The sequence below is a fragment of the Xyrauchen texanus genome, chromosome 21 (genome assembly GCF_025860055.1).
Source record: "Xyrauchen texanus isolate HMW12.3.18 chromosome 21, RBS_HiC_50CHRs, whole genome shotgun sequence".
Taxonomy (NCBI): Eukaryota; Metazoa; Chordata; class Actinopteri; order Cypriniformes; family Catostomidae; genus Xyrauchen; species Xyrauchen texanus.
In genome coordinates, this window is record NC_068296.1 from 905,428 (window position 1) to 919,534 (window position 14,107).

Genomic DNA, 14,107 nt, shown 5'->3' on the forward strand with positions numbered 1-14,107 from the left:
TAACTCAAACTCAAGTGGAAACCACAAACACAGAGCTCGTGTGCAGGCAGAAGACGTGTGTGTCCACCTGTTGCAAACATACAAAGATCACACGGAAATAACCACTCTGTCATCAGAGAGTGGACAACATGAGAGTGAGTAAATGATGACAAAAGAGAGCTGGGGTGAAAGCTTTGTCAGTGTTTAAAGAGAACACACCATGTGTACACTGCCCATATAAGATACCACTGTGACCTCTGACCCAGTGTTGAGGCAGATGAGATCAGAGCTGTGAGCACGTCTCTTTCATTTCTGGACGGCTGGCAGGGGTACAGCTGTTAATCTAAACATGCCGTCCCGTTGCTCTCAGAGTGATCAGAGGAATCTTTAATTGACTCCTGTAACTGATCTTTAAATCACAAGGCATTCGTTATCACATCTGAAAAAAGACATGCTGGCAATGTGTGAAAGCACACCAGCCGAATCATGCAAACAGTATTCGCCTCTTCTCTAAAACCAGTTAAATTTACCTGATAATCAAAACTGCAAACGATATTAAGACTTTTTACCAGACAGACAGATACAGACAGATTATAGAGACAGACAGATAGATAGATGGATGGATGGAGACAGACAGATGATACAGACAGACAGAGAGATAGATGGATGGATGGATGGAGACGGACAGACAGATAGATGGATGGATGGACAGATTATACGGACGGAGACGGACGGACGGAGACAGACAGATAGATAGATAGATATATGGATGGATGGATGGATGGATGGATGGATGGATGGATGGATGGATGGATTAAAGAGACAGACAGACGGATGATACAGACAGACAGACAGATGGATGGAGACAGACAGATGATACAGACAGACAGAGAGATGGATGGATGGATGGATGGATGGATGGATGGATGGAGACAGACAGACAGACAGACAGATGGATGGAGACAGACAGATGATACAGACAGACAGAGAGATGGATGGATGGATGGATGGATGGAGACAGACAGACAGACAGATAAATATAGACAGACAGATAGATAGATAGAGACAGACAGATAGATGGATGGATGGACAGATTATACGGACGGACGGACAGACGGACGGATGGATTAAAGAGACGGATGGACGGATGGAGACAGACAGATGATACAGACAGACGGACGGAGACAGACAGACAGACAGATGAGACAGACAGACAGACAGATGGGATGGATGGATGGATGGATTAAAGAGACGGACGGACTGATGGAGACAGACAGACAGATGATACAGACAGACAGACAGACAGGAAGTCTCCAAATGGTTATTTGATACATTTATTTAATTGTTGTAGAGTTTTTTAACGATGGATGAGCAACACACACACACACACACACACACACACACACACAAATACTGTTACAACATCCGCTATGCACTATAACGAAACACACACACACAAACATGTCCATCGGCAATGTCCATCAACAGTCGTGGGCGGGGCCTGCACAAAGTGATGTCACTTTGTACAGAATCTGTTCGGCTTGTTCTGAGACTGTGCTTATGATTAATGGGGATTAAAACAAAAGGACTGGGTGGATTTTTATCATTATAGGGTGGTTGTGTACACACACTCCCAACACACATGTATGTTCAAACACCATGTAAAAGTGAATTTTGCATAATAGGTCCCCTTTAACTCAAGTTACTTTCTCTGATTCTCACACAGTTTGTAAAGTAAATGTATTTGTTTTAAGGATATTGATATAGTTTTACTGCTAAACAAGACAAAATTCTCACTTCCTGCCTTATTTTTTTCAGTGTGGTATTCGGGGGTCTTTAACTGGGAGTAAATCTTCCTCACAGGTGTGATGTAGCAGAACACTGAACACACACACACACACACACAGTGTGTATTAAAGTGTTACACACGTCAGTCCTGTAGTGACCTGCCATCTGACTGCAGCAGATGGTGAAGGCCGGGCAGCAGATTAGAGCATCCGTCTTCACGCTCATGACCTCATTCCAGCGCGTGTGCTGCAGGACTGCGGCCAAATGAAGCCATATTAGCTGCTTTGAACGGGGAAGCACAGTAGCGTGATTTATTTCAGCTAGGCGGATGAAGAGCTTTAGCATTGTGCAGTACTTTCGCCTGTTCGACTGTGGTTTAATCCGTTAATGACTAACAGTGTTTAGCCTCTAATATTGTGTCATTACACGAGGAACAGCCGTACAATTACAGACGCTCTACAATTTGGAGTAGTGACCTACATGTGTTGGGAATGGATTGAGAGCATCATTGATGTACAGTACCATCATTGTGCCAAATAAATCTAGTTTTTTAAAGGGTTAGTTTACCCAAAAATATAAGTTCTGTCATCAGTTACTTACCCTCATGTTACCCCTCCATACTTACCCTCATATTACCCCCCCATACTTACCCTCATGTTACCCCCCATACTTACCCTCATATACCCCCTGCCATACTTACCTAGATTTCTCCGAAAACAAGATTTAACCCTTTAAGCTCTGAAGATGTTTTAAAAGATTTCCTGTTTCAGAGGCATACCCAAAATTAAAGTCTTAAAAAAAAAACATTTTTAAATAGAGGGTCAGGTGGTTGGTATCATTGTAAAGAAAACCTTTCAAACATTTAAATATATAGATATTATAAGAAACTGCTGAAAATCACAAAAAAACACAAAGCCAAAAATTTATGTTTTTTTCTTATTTGACATTGTATATCTCTGCTTGTAAATAAGGTTGTTTCAGGTGCTTTTGTTTTGATCCCAATCATGTCAGCTGTATCTGAGGATTTGTGTGTTGATTCGACAAAGCGATCAAAAGTTACAACATTACAAATATAATTGATCATAGTGTCCAAAAACATCTCCAAACAAATAAAAGATAATAATTGTACATAAGAACTAATTACACATGCAAACACAACAATGACTAAAGGTTTGCATAGCATGCAGACATGATTTTAGTCATGAGATTTCACAGAATGAGTTTCATTCTGTGTCATTTGAGTCATCATTGAGTCTGTGTCGTGTATTTGGCGCCATCTCCTGGTGGTCATATGTAACATTGTGCTTCATGTGGATTATCTAATGATCTATACATCTGATTATCTTGTGTGTGGACTCCATTGAAAGAGAATCACAGACTCTAAATAATGATGTGTGATAGTTTATGTTTAATTTATTGTTTGTGAAGTTATTAGCCAAAATGTAGCATATAAGCTACACCAGCAAAATTGTCAATGCATTGGAAAGTCGAGCTTCTAAACTTTAAAATGATACTAATTTTGTGTTGATCAAGACTGAAGTTGTTAATATTTTTATTGTTTTGGTTTATTTTGTTTTTTTTTATAGCGGGACCATTCAAGCTGAAAGGGTTAATATCTTTAGTCATTCTGCTTCTCAAGTTTTTTTACATTTGTTCTCATGTTTTAAGGTTGTTCAGATAAATTTTTACTGGAAAATAATACATAAAATGCCAATTAAAAGTAGATTTTTTTAAATAAAATTTTTTGCATAATTTTTCGATACAATGAAAGTGAATTTGAGAGGCTAATATGCTTCCTAACGTCTTCATTTGTGTTACACAAAGAAAGTTATTCATGTAGGTGTGGAAGGACATGAGGGTGAGTAAATGATGACAGAACTTACATTTTTGGTTGAACTATCCCTTTTAGGAAAGTAAAACTCTTAGTAGCTTTTTTTCCCAAACTCATATGTCAGTCCCCAAATGTGTTTCCTTTTATTTCCAATTTACGAGGCGATTCATGCAGAGTAAAGGTGCCGATCTCATGTAGCTGCATTATTGTGGCTTGCGTGTGTACTTGTTTGCTGTTTTTGGCCAAAAGAATTAAAAATAAAGCAGTTTACGTGCATTAAACAGAGTGTGTCAGTGTTAAAAGATTCATGTCGTGCTTCACAAACATCTGCAGAGACAGCATCACTTCATTAGATGAAAGTAGCCGATGTGTGTGATCAGTTGTGTTCGTCAAATCAGGGTTTCAAATCACCTGCCAGCGTGACAGAACGACTCCTACTGAGCGAATCTCACCAGCTCCCAGCGTGGACAGACTTTCTCTCGCTGATCAAGAGTCTGGACTGGAAATTAGCATCCCAAATCTGACGTCAGGAGTCTCCTAATGGAAACGTCTTTTTGGGTTAAAGGAATATTCCGGGTTCAATACAAGTTCAGCTCAATCGACAGCATTTGTGGCATAATGTTGATTATTAACACAAACAATTAATTTCGACTCGTTCCTCCTTTTCTGTAAAAAAGCACAAATGTGTGCTCCAGTGAGACACTTACAATGGAAGTCAATGGGGGCGATTTTTGGAGGGTTTAAAGGCAGAAATGTGAAGCTTGTAATTTAATAAAAGCCAAATTTTTTAATCACGTTATGGTGTAAATTTACCATTTCTATTTTTTTCTGTTTTAATCCCATTTCTCCCACTTTGGAATACCCAGTTCCCGCTACTTAGTAGATCCTCGCGGTGGCACGGTTACTCAAGTCTCAGTTGCGTCTGAGACCGTCAATCGGCGCATCTGATCACGTGACTCGTTGTGCATGACACCGCGGAGACTCGCAGCATGTGGAGGCTCATGCTACTCTCCACGATCCACACACAACTCACCACACGCCCCATTGAGAGAACCACTAATCACCACCACGAGGAGGTTACCCCATGTGACTCTACCCTTCCTAGCAACCGGGACAATTTGGTTACCCCGTGTGACTCTACCCTCCCTAGCAACCGGGACAATTTGGTTACCCCGTGTGACTCTACCCTCCCTAGCAACCGGCCCAATTTGGTTACCCCGTGTGACTCTACCCTCCCTAGCAACCTCGCCAATTTGGTTGCTAAGGAGACCTGACTGGGGTCACTCAGCACGCCTCCAGGAGTGATAGTCAGCATCAATACTCACTGTATGCGGCACTCACAGTGATCTCTCATTCATTCCTATGGGAAGTGCTGCAGACTTGTCAGAGCGAGCGACCGTAACCAAAGGGGGGTGGAGCTTAGAAAAGGGTCAATTTTATCCACCTTTTTCCTGAACGCGGCAGTGTTCCACTATTGACCTGTTTTCAATTTCCAGTGTTTTCACTCGCATCGGCGTATATTCTTAGCGGGTAACGTATTGCACTTGTGTCTCTATCGCGCCGATACAGAGTCGAGTTGACTCACCTGAGTATAGGTGACATGTATGTAGGTGACATGAAGCGACTGTCCGAGGTTAGTTACGCTGATCTCATTAACTGCTTTGTGTTGTTATGACAACCAACATCTGCACAAGTTGAGCGTGAAATTCATATTTACTTCAATAACTCATAAATGTTTGTTGATCTCCATCTGGATCGCTCGTTTCTGTTAGTTTTACATCTCGAGACCAGAATCATCATGGCGCTGGTCAGTGGTTGCTCAGGACAGCTGCGTATAAGTTAAAGTCTAAAGTCTTCTGTATAAGTGTTGTGTCACTATAATCGACATACAAAGAATTGTTAAGATACGCAACACATTAGCGGTCTGGGTCGCAAGTTTGAATCCAGGGCGTGCTGAGTGACTCCAGCCAGGTCTCCTTAGCAACCAAATTGGCCCGGTTGCTAGGGAGGCTAGAGTCACAGGGGGTAACCTCCTCGTGGTCGCTATAATGTGGTTCTCGCTCCCTTGTCAATATTGGATGATTAATATTAACAGCATAATGCAACAGCAGGTCTGTTAGGCTTTATTTACACTGCAAGGCATAATGTACAGATCCTATATGTGTGTGTGTGTGTGTGTGTGTGTGTGTGTGTGTGTGTGTGTGTGTGTGTGTGTGTTTGCAGTCTTTATATTTCCTTTAAAACTTGTGGAGCTTCTTGTGTGTGCAGACAGAAGTGATGGACAGAGTCCTTATCTTCCTCAACTCATTGGTAAACAGAGGACTTTCCTCCACGCACACACACACACACACACACACACACACACACACACACACACACACGCACGACACATCTCCACAAACTGAATCCCCCAGGGCATCGAGATGACAAACCTGTCCAAGCATGTCCACACTCTGGAGACTCAAACACACACAAGATGAGATGAAAAATAAAATGGTTTCTCTCTGTGGGTCCAGCTCTAGATTTGTGGGCGTAAATAATTATGTCACGTGCATGCAGGATATCCAACAGTTATCTTGCACTTTTGTTTATTACTCGTGCATCATTTTATATATACTTTTAGTCAAACTAGTCGTCCCACAACCAACTAGTTTATCGACTATTACTTTAGAATAATATTCCGGGTTTATCACAAGTTCAACAGCATTTGTGGCACAGAAATTAGACTTGTATACCCTAGCCTTAAGGCAGTTTGCTTGGTAAACCCTTCTCCGAAAAGTTAATAATTCATCACCTTCTATAGACGTACACATTCCGACAGCCGTCTTTGGCCATTGCATGACATCTCGCAACGTTTCCCAGCATCCTGTTACAATTGTTGCATTTTTAAGATGAAGTAAAACATTGCACAACGTGTTTCAAGACCTGCATCCTGTTCCGTCCTGCTGCCCTCCGTCTTGTACGCGTCTTACATAAACACTGCCAATCATGCTTGGATAAACCCGAAATCAGCCTAACTTAGGGCTTCTTTTAGACCAATTAGCGGACTAGTCATTCAGACAACCCAGTGACTCGGGAGTATTAAAAATATGTCGTTTTGCAAACCCCTTGTCAGTAGTCCCAGCGTGGGAATCGAACCCATGACTGTTGTTAGAGCCATGGACATTAGTCCCTGCATGAGACTCTCAGGACAAAGTCACCTCAACCCCATATAAGCACTAATGCCTTTACATGCACATTTGAAACCAACGAGAGGAACAAACAAACACCAAGACTCGCTAGGTCATTTCACACAAACCTGATGCTCACACTGGCTGAAATGGCTTTGTGCCGCGCAGTCTGAGATTGTTTCCAATTGGACAGACATCATTTAAACAGAACCAGAGGCCAGGTATACAAACTCTTAATGAGCCACAGGCATGTGGGACATATGTTCCATGCACTGATGACTGGAGCCTGTATTGTGCAGGACGTTCTGTCAGGGTGGACTGGAGCGTACGTTGCGTGACGTGACCTAGTGGTTAAAGATCTGAGCCTCGTTCCCCAAAAGCATCGTAAGCCTAAGTAGATCGTAGAATCCATCTAACGATTCATCATGTTGTGTAGTTGTGCACATGTTGTGTAGTTGCGCACGTGTTGTGTAGTTGCACATGTGATGCGTAGTTGCACATGTGTTGCGTAGTGACGCACATGTTGTGTAATGCTGCACATGTTGTGTAGTTGCGCACATGTTGTGTAGTTGCGCACCTGTTGTGTAGTTGCGCACCTGTTGTGTAGTGCTGCACGTGTTCTGTAATGCCGCACCGTGTTGTGTAATGCCGCACATATTGTGTAGTTGCGCACATGTTGTGTAGTTGCGCACGTGTTGTGTAGTTGCGCACGTGTTGTGTAATGTCAAAAATGTTGTGTAGTTGTGCACATGTTGTGTAGTGTCGCACGTGTTGTGTAGTTGCACACATGTTGTGTAGTGCCACACGTGGTGTGTAGTTGCGCACATGTTGTGTAGTTGCGCACGTGTTGTGTAGTGCCGCACATGTCGTGTAGTTGCACACATGTTGTGTAGTGCTGCACATGTTGTGTAGTGCTGCACGTGTTGTGTAGTGGCACACATGTTGTGTAGTGCTGCACGTGTTGTGTAGTGCCGCACATGTCGTGTAGTTGCACACATGTTGTGTAGTGCTGCACGTGTTGTGTAGTGGCACACATGTTGTGTAATGCCGCACATGTTGTGTAGTTGCTGCACATGTTGTGTAGTTGCACACATGTTGTGTAGTGCTGCACATGTTGTGTAGTTGCACACATGTTGTGTAGTGCTGCACATGTTGTGTAGTGGCACACATGTTGTGTAATGCCGCACATGTTGTGTAGTTGCTGCACATGTTTTGTAGTTGCACACATGTTGTGTAGTGCTGCACATGTTGTGTAGTTGCACACGTGTTGTGTAGTGCTGCACATGTTGTGTAGTTGCACACATGTTGTGTAGTGCTGCACATGTTGTGTAGTTGCACACGTGTTGTGTAGTGCTGCACATGTTGTGTAGTTGCACACATGTTGTGTAGTGCTGCACATGTTGTGTAGTGGCACACATGTTGTGTAGTGCTGCACATGTTGTGTAGTTGCACACGTGTTGTGTAGTGCTGCACATGTTGTGTAGTTGCACACGTGTTGTGTAGTGCTGCACATGTTGTGTAGTTGCTGCACATGTTGTGTAGTTGCACACATGTTGTGTAGTGCTGCACATGTTGTGTAGTTGCACACGTGTTGTGTAGTGCTGCACATGTTGTGTAGTGGCACACATGTTGTGTAATGCCGCACATGTTGTGTAGTTGCTGCACATGTTGTGTAGTTGCACACATGTTGTGTAGTGCTGCACATGTTGTGGAGTTGCGCAAACCTTGTGTAGTTGCGCATTTGTTGTGTAGTTGCGCACTTGTTGTGTAAAGTCGCACATGTAATATCGCAAATGTTGTGAAGTTGCTCACATGTTGTTTAGTTGCGTACATGTTGTGTAGCTTCAGTGCCAACATTGGCATCACTACTCAGGTTTTTCTCCTTCATTAAATCGTTTGTTTGTGTAACGATGTTTACTCTAGTCCGTTGCTAAAGGACGATAATATGTTACATTGTGTTCATCACTCTGTTGTTTGCGTCACCAATCAACACTGAAACTAAATACTGCACATCATTTGCATGGACTCCAACTATCTGACAAATGTTTCTGCTTTGGTTAATTTACAGGTGTTACTTGTCTTATCTTGATTGCCTTGCAGTAACCTTTCATTCACACCAGCACTCTCCCTGTGAACTCTCAGTGTCTGGGAGATGCACTAATTAATTATGTGCATAATGTGCTGCTGCTAACAGTATGTTTCATTAGCATAGCTCTTCCCTCGGGGGTTGCAAGATGGTGACTGGAAGAGCAGAGCAGCACCTCACCGACATTCCTGAAATGTTAATTTCAGTAACGGCAGTTTATTATTGGGGAACGTGCTTTGCTGTTTTTGCCTCGGAGGACGAGACACCTGCTTTGTGTTGTCAAAGAATCCCTTCATTTCCACTGCCATCTGTGCGGGTCCTTTGGATTAAAACAATCTCTAGATTAGTTCATATGACTGCTGCATTCCAATGATGATGTCGTTTATAAAAACAACAAACCTTGGCTAAAATATGTTAGTCCAGATATCCGTCAATCGAACAGATAGTCCCACCCCAAACTCATGCCATTGGTTGAGCAAATGTTGTTCTGCTGATCCTAGCACAGACGTTACATCTTTAAATAGCAGCTTCAAACAAAGGTTATATTTGTGCACTTATTATTTGCTTAGGAGTCGAAATTTACTGACAAAAAGTGCAATGAAGTAATATGATATTACCTTATTAATTTTGGACATGCAACATGTTAATACTATGGTGTTCTGTGAAGTACTATGGAGTAAATACCATTTTATTACCATACTGAGAATGTCCATCGGTGAATATGCATGAGATTTATGTTATTTTTGTCTGAAAGTCCCATCACAGTGTCATTTTCAGTACATCTCAAATTCTGCATTGTGTTTAAAGAGCATTTATTAGGGTTTTTCAAATATGGCCTTTCATGTAGTGTGTTATAGAGCTGTTTGTGAATGTTAAAAATTATGCAAAGTTTCAGAAATCAAAGTGCAGGACAAATGGAGTTATTAAATCCCAAAAGAAAGAAACGATTCTGAACACCTGAAACCAGTCGTTAGTAATTAGAGACTTCCTTTACTAATCTACATAATTACGCAACAGAAAACCCGCCTCTGGTCTTCATTGACAGACTGGGACATCTGACCAATCAGAGCAGAGTAAGCTCTCTGAAAGGAGGAGTTTAGAATGAATCCTTTAGAACGGACCAATCAGAGCAGAGTATGCTCTCTGAAAGGAGGAGTTTAGAATGAATCCTTTAGAACGGACCAATCAGAGCAGAGTATGCTCTCTGAAAGGAGTTTAGAATGAATCCTTTAGAACGGACCAATCAGAGCAGAGTATGCTCTCTGAAAGGAGGAGTTTAGAATGAATGCTTTAGAACGGACCAATCAGAGCAGAGTATGCTCTCTGAAAGGAGGAGTTTAGAATGAATGCTTTAGAACGGACCAATCAGAGCAGAGTATGCTCTCTGAAAGGAGGAGTTTACAATGAACGCTTTAGAACGGACCAATCAGAGCAGAGTATGCTCTCTGAAAGGAGGAGTTTAGAATGAATCCTTTAGAACGGACCAATCAGAGCAGAGTACGCTCTCTGAAAGGAGGAGTTTAGAATGAATGCTTTAGAACGGACCAATCAGAGCAGAGTATGCTCTCTGAAAGGAGGAGTTTACAATGAACGCTTTAGAACGGACCAATCAGAGCAGAGTATGCTCTCTGAAAGGAGGAGTTTACAATGAACGCTTTAGAACGGACCAATCAGAGCAGAGTATGCTCTCTGAAAGGAGGAGTTTAGAATGAATGCTTTAGAACGGATCATTGAACGAGTCGTCTTTTGACACTGGGGAAAAATGGTAATGCTGCAATTTAAATTATGAGTAAATTAAAGTGTTTTTTGACCGTGAATGCATGTAAATCTACTGTATGAAACTTTTAAAACTAAATCAGGCACGTTTAAAAACCATAATAGGTGCACTATACTAGAATTCTGTAATGGAAATTACATTTTTAACCTTTTTCAAATAAAATGACTTTCACTCTTTGTTTAGATGATCATAGTTTTAAACATGCAATAATTAGTATTTTTATAAGTATGGGTCTGTTATCTACAGTGGCGGCCCTTGCATTTCATAATAAATTAGACACCCTTTGGACATCATACAGTACTATAAACTAACAGTAGTGTTTCCAAGTCAGTTTATTGTGACTATAACAAAATGAAAAATGGTGAAATGTGTTTGTGTTGATGACAATCAACCCCTGGGACATGAAAGTACCCAAATTTGAAGAACCACCCATATGTATTTGGTAATTATTCATCCAAGTTCCAATATATTACTATCTGACACCATCTGTGTACCGCAGTCGCTTTCATAAGGGGTGTTTTCATGACCTGATGGAAATCGAATGTTTAAAAGATCAACCGTAACCAGATCACAGTATTAGAAAGGCTTTAGTCAAATGTGAGATGTAATACCCCCCCATTACACACGCTATTTACTCTGCTGGCAGAGGATGACGAGAATAGCGTGACTTTTGAGGAACTAGATGATTCATAATTTATTATAAGTCTGAATCTAATTGTAATTGAAGCGTGTGATGTGGAATTCTCTGGTGTTTTTCTGTAGATGTGAAAGAAAAGTCATTACCACAATGTTCTGATCATCCTTATATGTTCCAAACAGGAAGTGAATGGACTGATGTCTCCGTGTACCCTGATGGAGTGTTTTGATGTGTTCTTGTATAATGAGTCTCAGTGTCTCGCTGTTCAGAGGAGATGATGCTTATTCACCTTTCATTTGAGCCTTTTCATTCGGAGATATACGGCTACTCTTACAGCTGCCTCTAATGAGCTGACTATCTTTATAATATCTTGACTTGGTATTGTTGTGGTTTTTTTCCATCATTGGCTGAATTTTTTTAAAATAAATCTTAAAAGGATGCAAAACCAGTTCACATGAAGGAAAGGCAGGGTTTCCACTAGGACTGCATTAATGTAGATATTGTAATTGGGATTAATTTCTTTTCCCCGCAATGTGGTGTAGTGTAGTGAGTAGGACGGACCAAGAGTGTAGTGACTCGCCTCAATCCGGGTGGCGGAATCTAATTTGCCTCCGTGTCTGAGACCGTCAATCCGCGCATCTTATCACGTGACTTGTTGAGCGTGTTACCATGGAGACGTAGTACGTGTCGAGGCTTTCCGCTATTCTCCGCAGCATCCACGCAAACCTCAGCACACGCCCCACCGAGAGAGCGAGAACCACATTATAGCAACCACGAGGAGGTTACCCCATGTGACTAAACCCTCCCTAGCAACCGGGCCAATTTGGTTGCTTAGGAGACCTGGCTGGAGTGATTCTTAATCTGTTCAGGGCTGGACTGGGAAGCGAAATCGGCCCGGGATTTTACAGAGTAACTGGCCCAAAGGTTGTTGAGTGGGGTGGGGGGGGTCGCTCGGTTCTCCGGATGGCCAGTCCGCCCCTGATCGGCCCCAAAGTGCGTCAACTGCGCTTTTCACTTTCATTCTAAAGTTTCTTTTGAAGTGCCGGGTGATCTTTCTTCAGTAATAATTTCAATATGTCTCCCTGAACAGGTGAAATAAAAAGCATCTGGGCATCATATTACTCAAAACATGTGCATTAGGATCAGTTGTCATTTCTGATAGGACTGTAGACTAATTTAAGCATCTCTGACTCGCCATTGCTTAACGGACCTCTGGGATTGGTTGGAATACTCAACCGCTGGAGGAATTTTGTCCCACTCTTCTTTACAGAACTGCTTTAGTTCAGCCACACTGGAGTGTTTTCTAGCATGAACTCCGTTTAAGGTCCTGCATCTCAATCGGGTTCAAGGTTCAAAGTTCACTTTGACTAGGCCACTCCAAATCTTTAATTTAGCTTCTTTTGAGCCATTCAGAGGTGGACTTACTCCTGTGCTTTGGATCACTGTCTTGCTGCATAATCCAGCTGTGCTTGAGCTTCAACTCACAGACTGATGATGGGACGTTCTCCTTTAGGATTTTCAGGTAGAGAGCAGATTTCATGTTTCCATCAATTATTGCAAGTTTAATAACCCCGACACCATCACACTAGCACCAGCATACTTGAATGTTGGTGTGATGTTCTTTTTGTAGAATTCTGTTTGATTGATGGCAGATGTAACGGGACCCCTGTCTTCCAAACAGTTCCACTTTCGACTCACCCAGAAGCTTTGAGGATCATCAAGGTGTGTTTTGGCAAAATTCAGACGAGCTTTAATGTTCTTCTGGGTTAGCAGTGGTTTTCTCCTCGCCACCCTTCCATGGATGGCATCATTGCCCCATGTCTTTCTGATAGTGGAGTCATGAACAGTGACCTTTAGTGATGCGAGAGACGCCTGCTGTTCCTTGGATGTTATCCTTGGCTTTTTGTGACTTCCTGGATGAGTCGTCGCTGTGTTCTTGGAGGAATTTTGGAAGGTCGGCCACTTCTGGGAGGGTTCACTACTGTGCCAAGATTTCTCCCATTTGTAGATAATGGCTTTCACTGGGGTTCTTTGGAGTCCCAGAGCCTGTCAGATAGATTTGTAACCCTTCCCAGACTGATGTATTACAAGCACATCATTCGACCTTGGCATGTGCTGCTGGGTGAGACCTTTTAGGTGTTGATTTAATTTAACAGGGCTGATGTGTCTAGTCCAGCTGAACCCCATTATGAATGCAGTTTCATAGATTTGGGGATTTAGTAACTAAGGGGGCAAATACTTTTTCACAAAGGCCCAGTTGGTATTAGATAACTTTTTTTTTTTTTGCAATTTAGTATGAGATATACACAACAACAGAAGAAATCTGGATCGGGGCAAATACTTTCCAACAGCACTGTATGCAAAAGAATTGTCCTACTCGCTGAAAGATATTAATGAAATAAGTGTCCTTAAATATCTCAGCAGTCTCATTGACAGCTCTAGACTCTGTAAACAGAAAACAATGTGTCCGTGGTCTCTGACGCTTTCAACCTGTCAATCATGTTGCACAATCTCATAGTATTGTAGTTGCAGCGAATTATTGAGTCTTAATGCCATTTTTATGCCATGTTGTTCATAACGGTTGTCAGTAGAGGGCGCTGTTTTACTACTGTTGTGTTTGACAACCGTTTCTGCTCATGCCGGTCTCAATAACACTCAGTTGGTATCTTTGGAGTGTGGTAGTGGAAAAAGGGGGTGTGGCTAATCCAACAGCTCAATTTGAGAGCTAAAATAGTTTACTGCACCTTTACTACAAGTTCAGTGAAAAAGTGGATATGAACTTTTCCTTGGGAGATTAATAGTTACATCGTGTTTCTACAGTTTAACAAAAAACCGTTAG

At 42.0% G+C, this 14,107-nt stretch overlaps 1 protein-coding gene and 1 long non-coding RNA gene across 4 annotated transcripts in view; one reads left to right on the forward strand and one right to left on the reverse strand.

The window, feature by feature from the left end:
- The window catches only part of LOC127661955 (tetraspanin-9-like), a 320,984-nt gene that overhangs the window by 291,395 nt on the left and 15,482 nt on the right, over nucleotides 1-14,107 (forward strand). The window lies entirely within an intron of this gene.
- Nucleotides 1-14,107, reverse strand: part of LOC127661964 (uncharacterized) — a 137,452-nt gene that overhangs the window by 101,527 nt on the left and 21,818 nt on the right. The window lies entirely within an intron of this gene.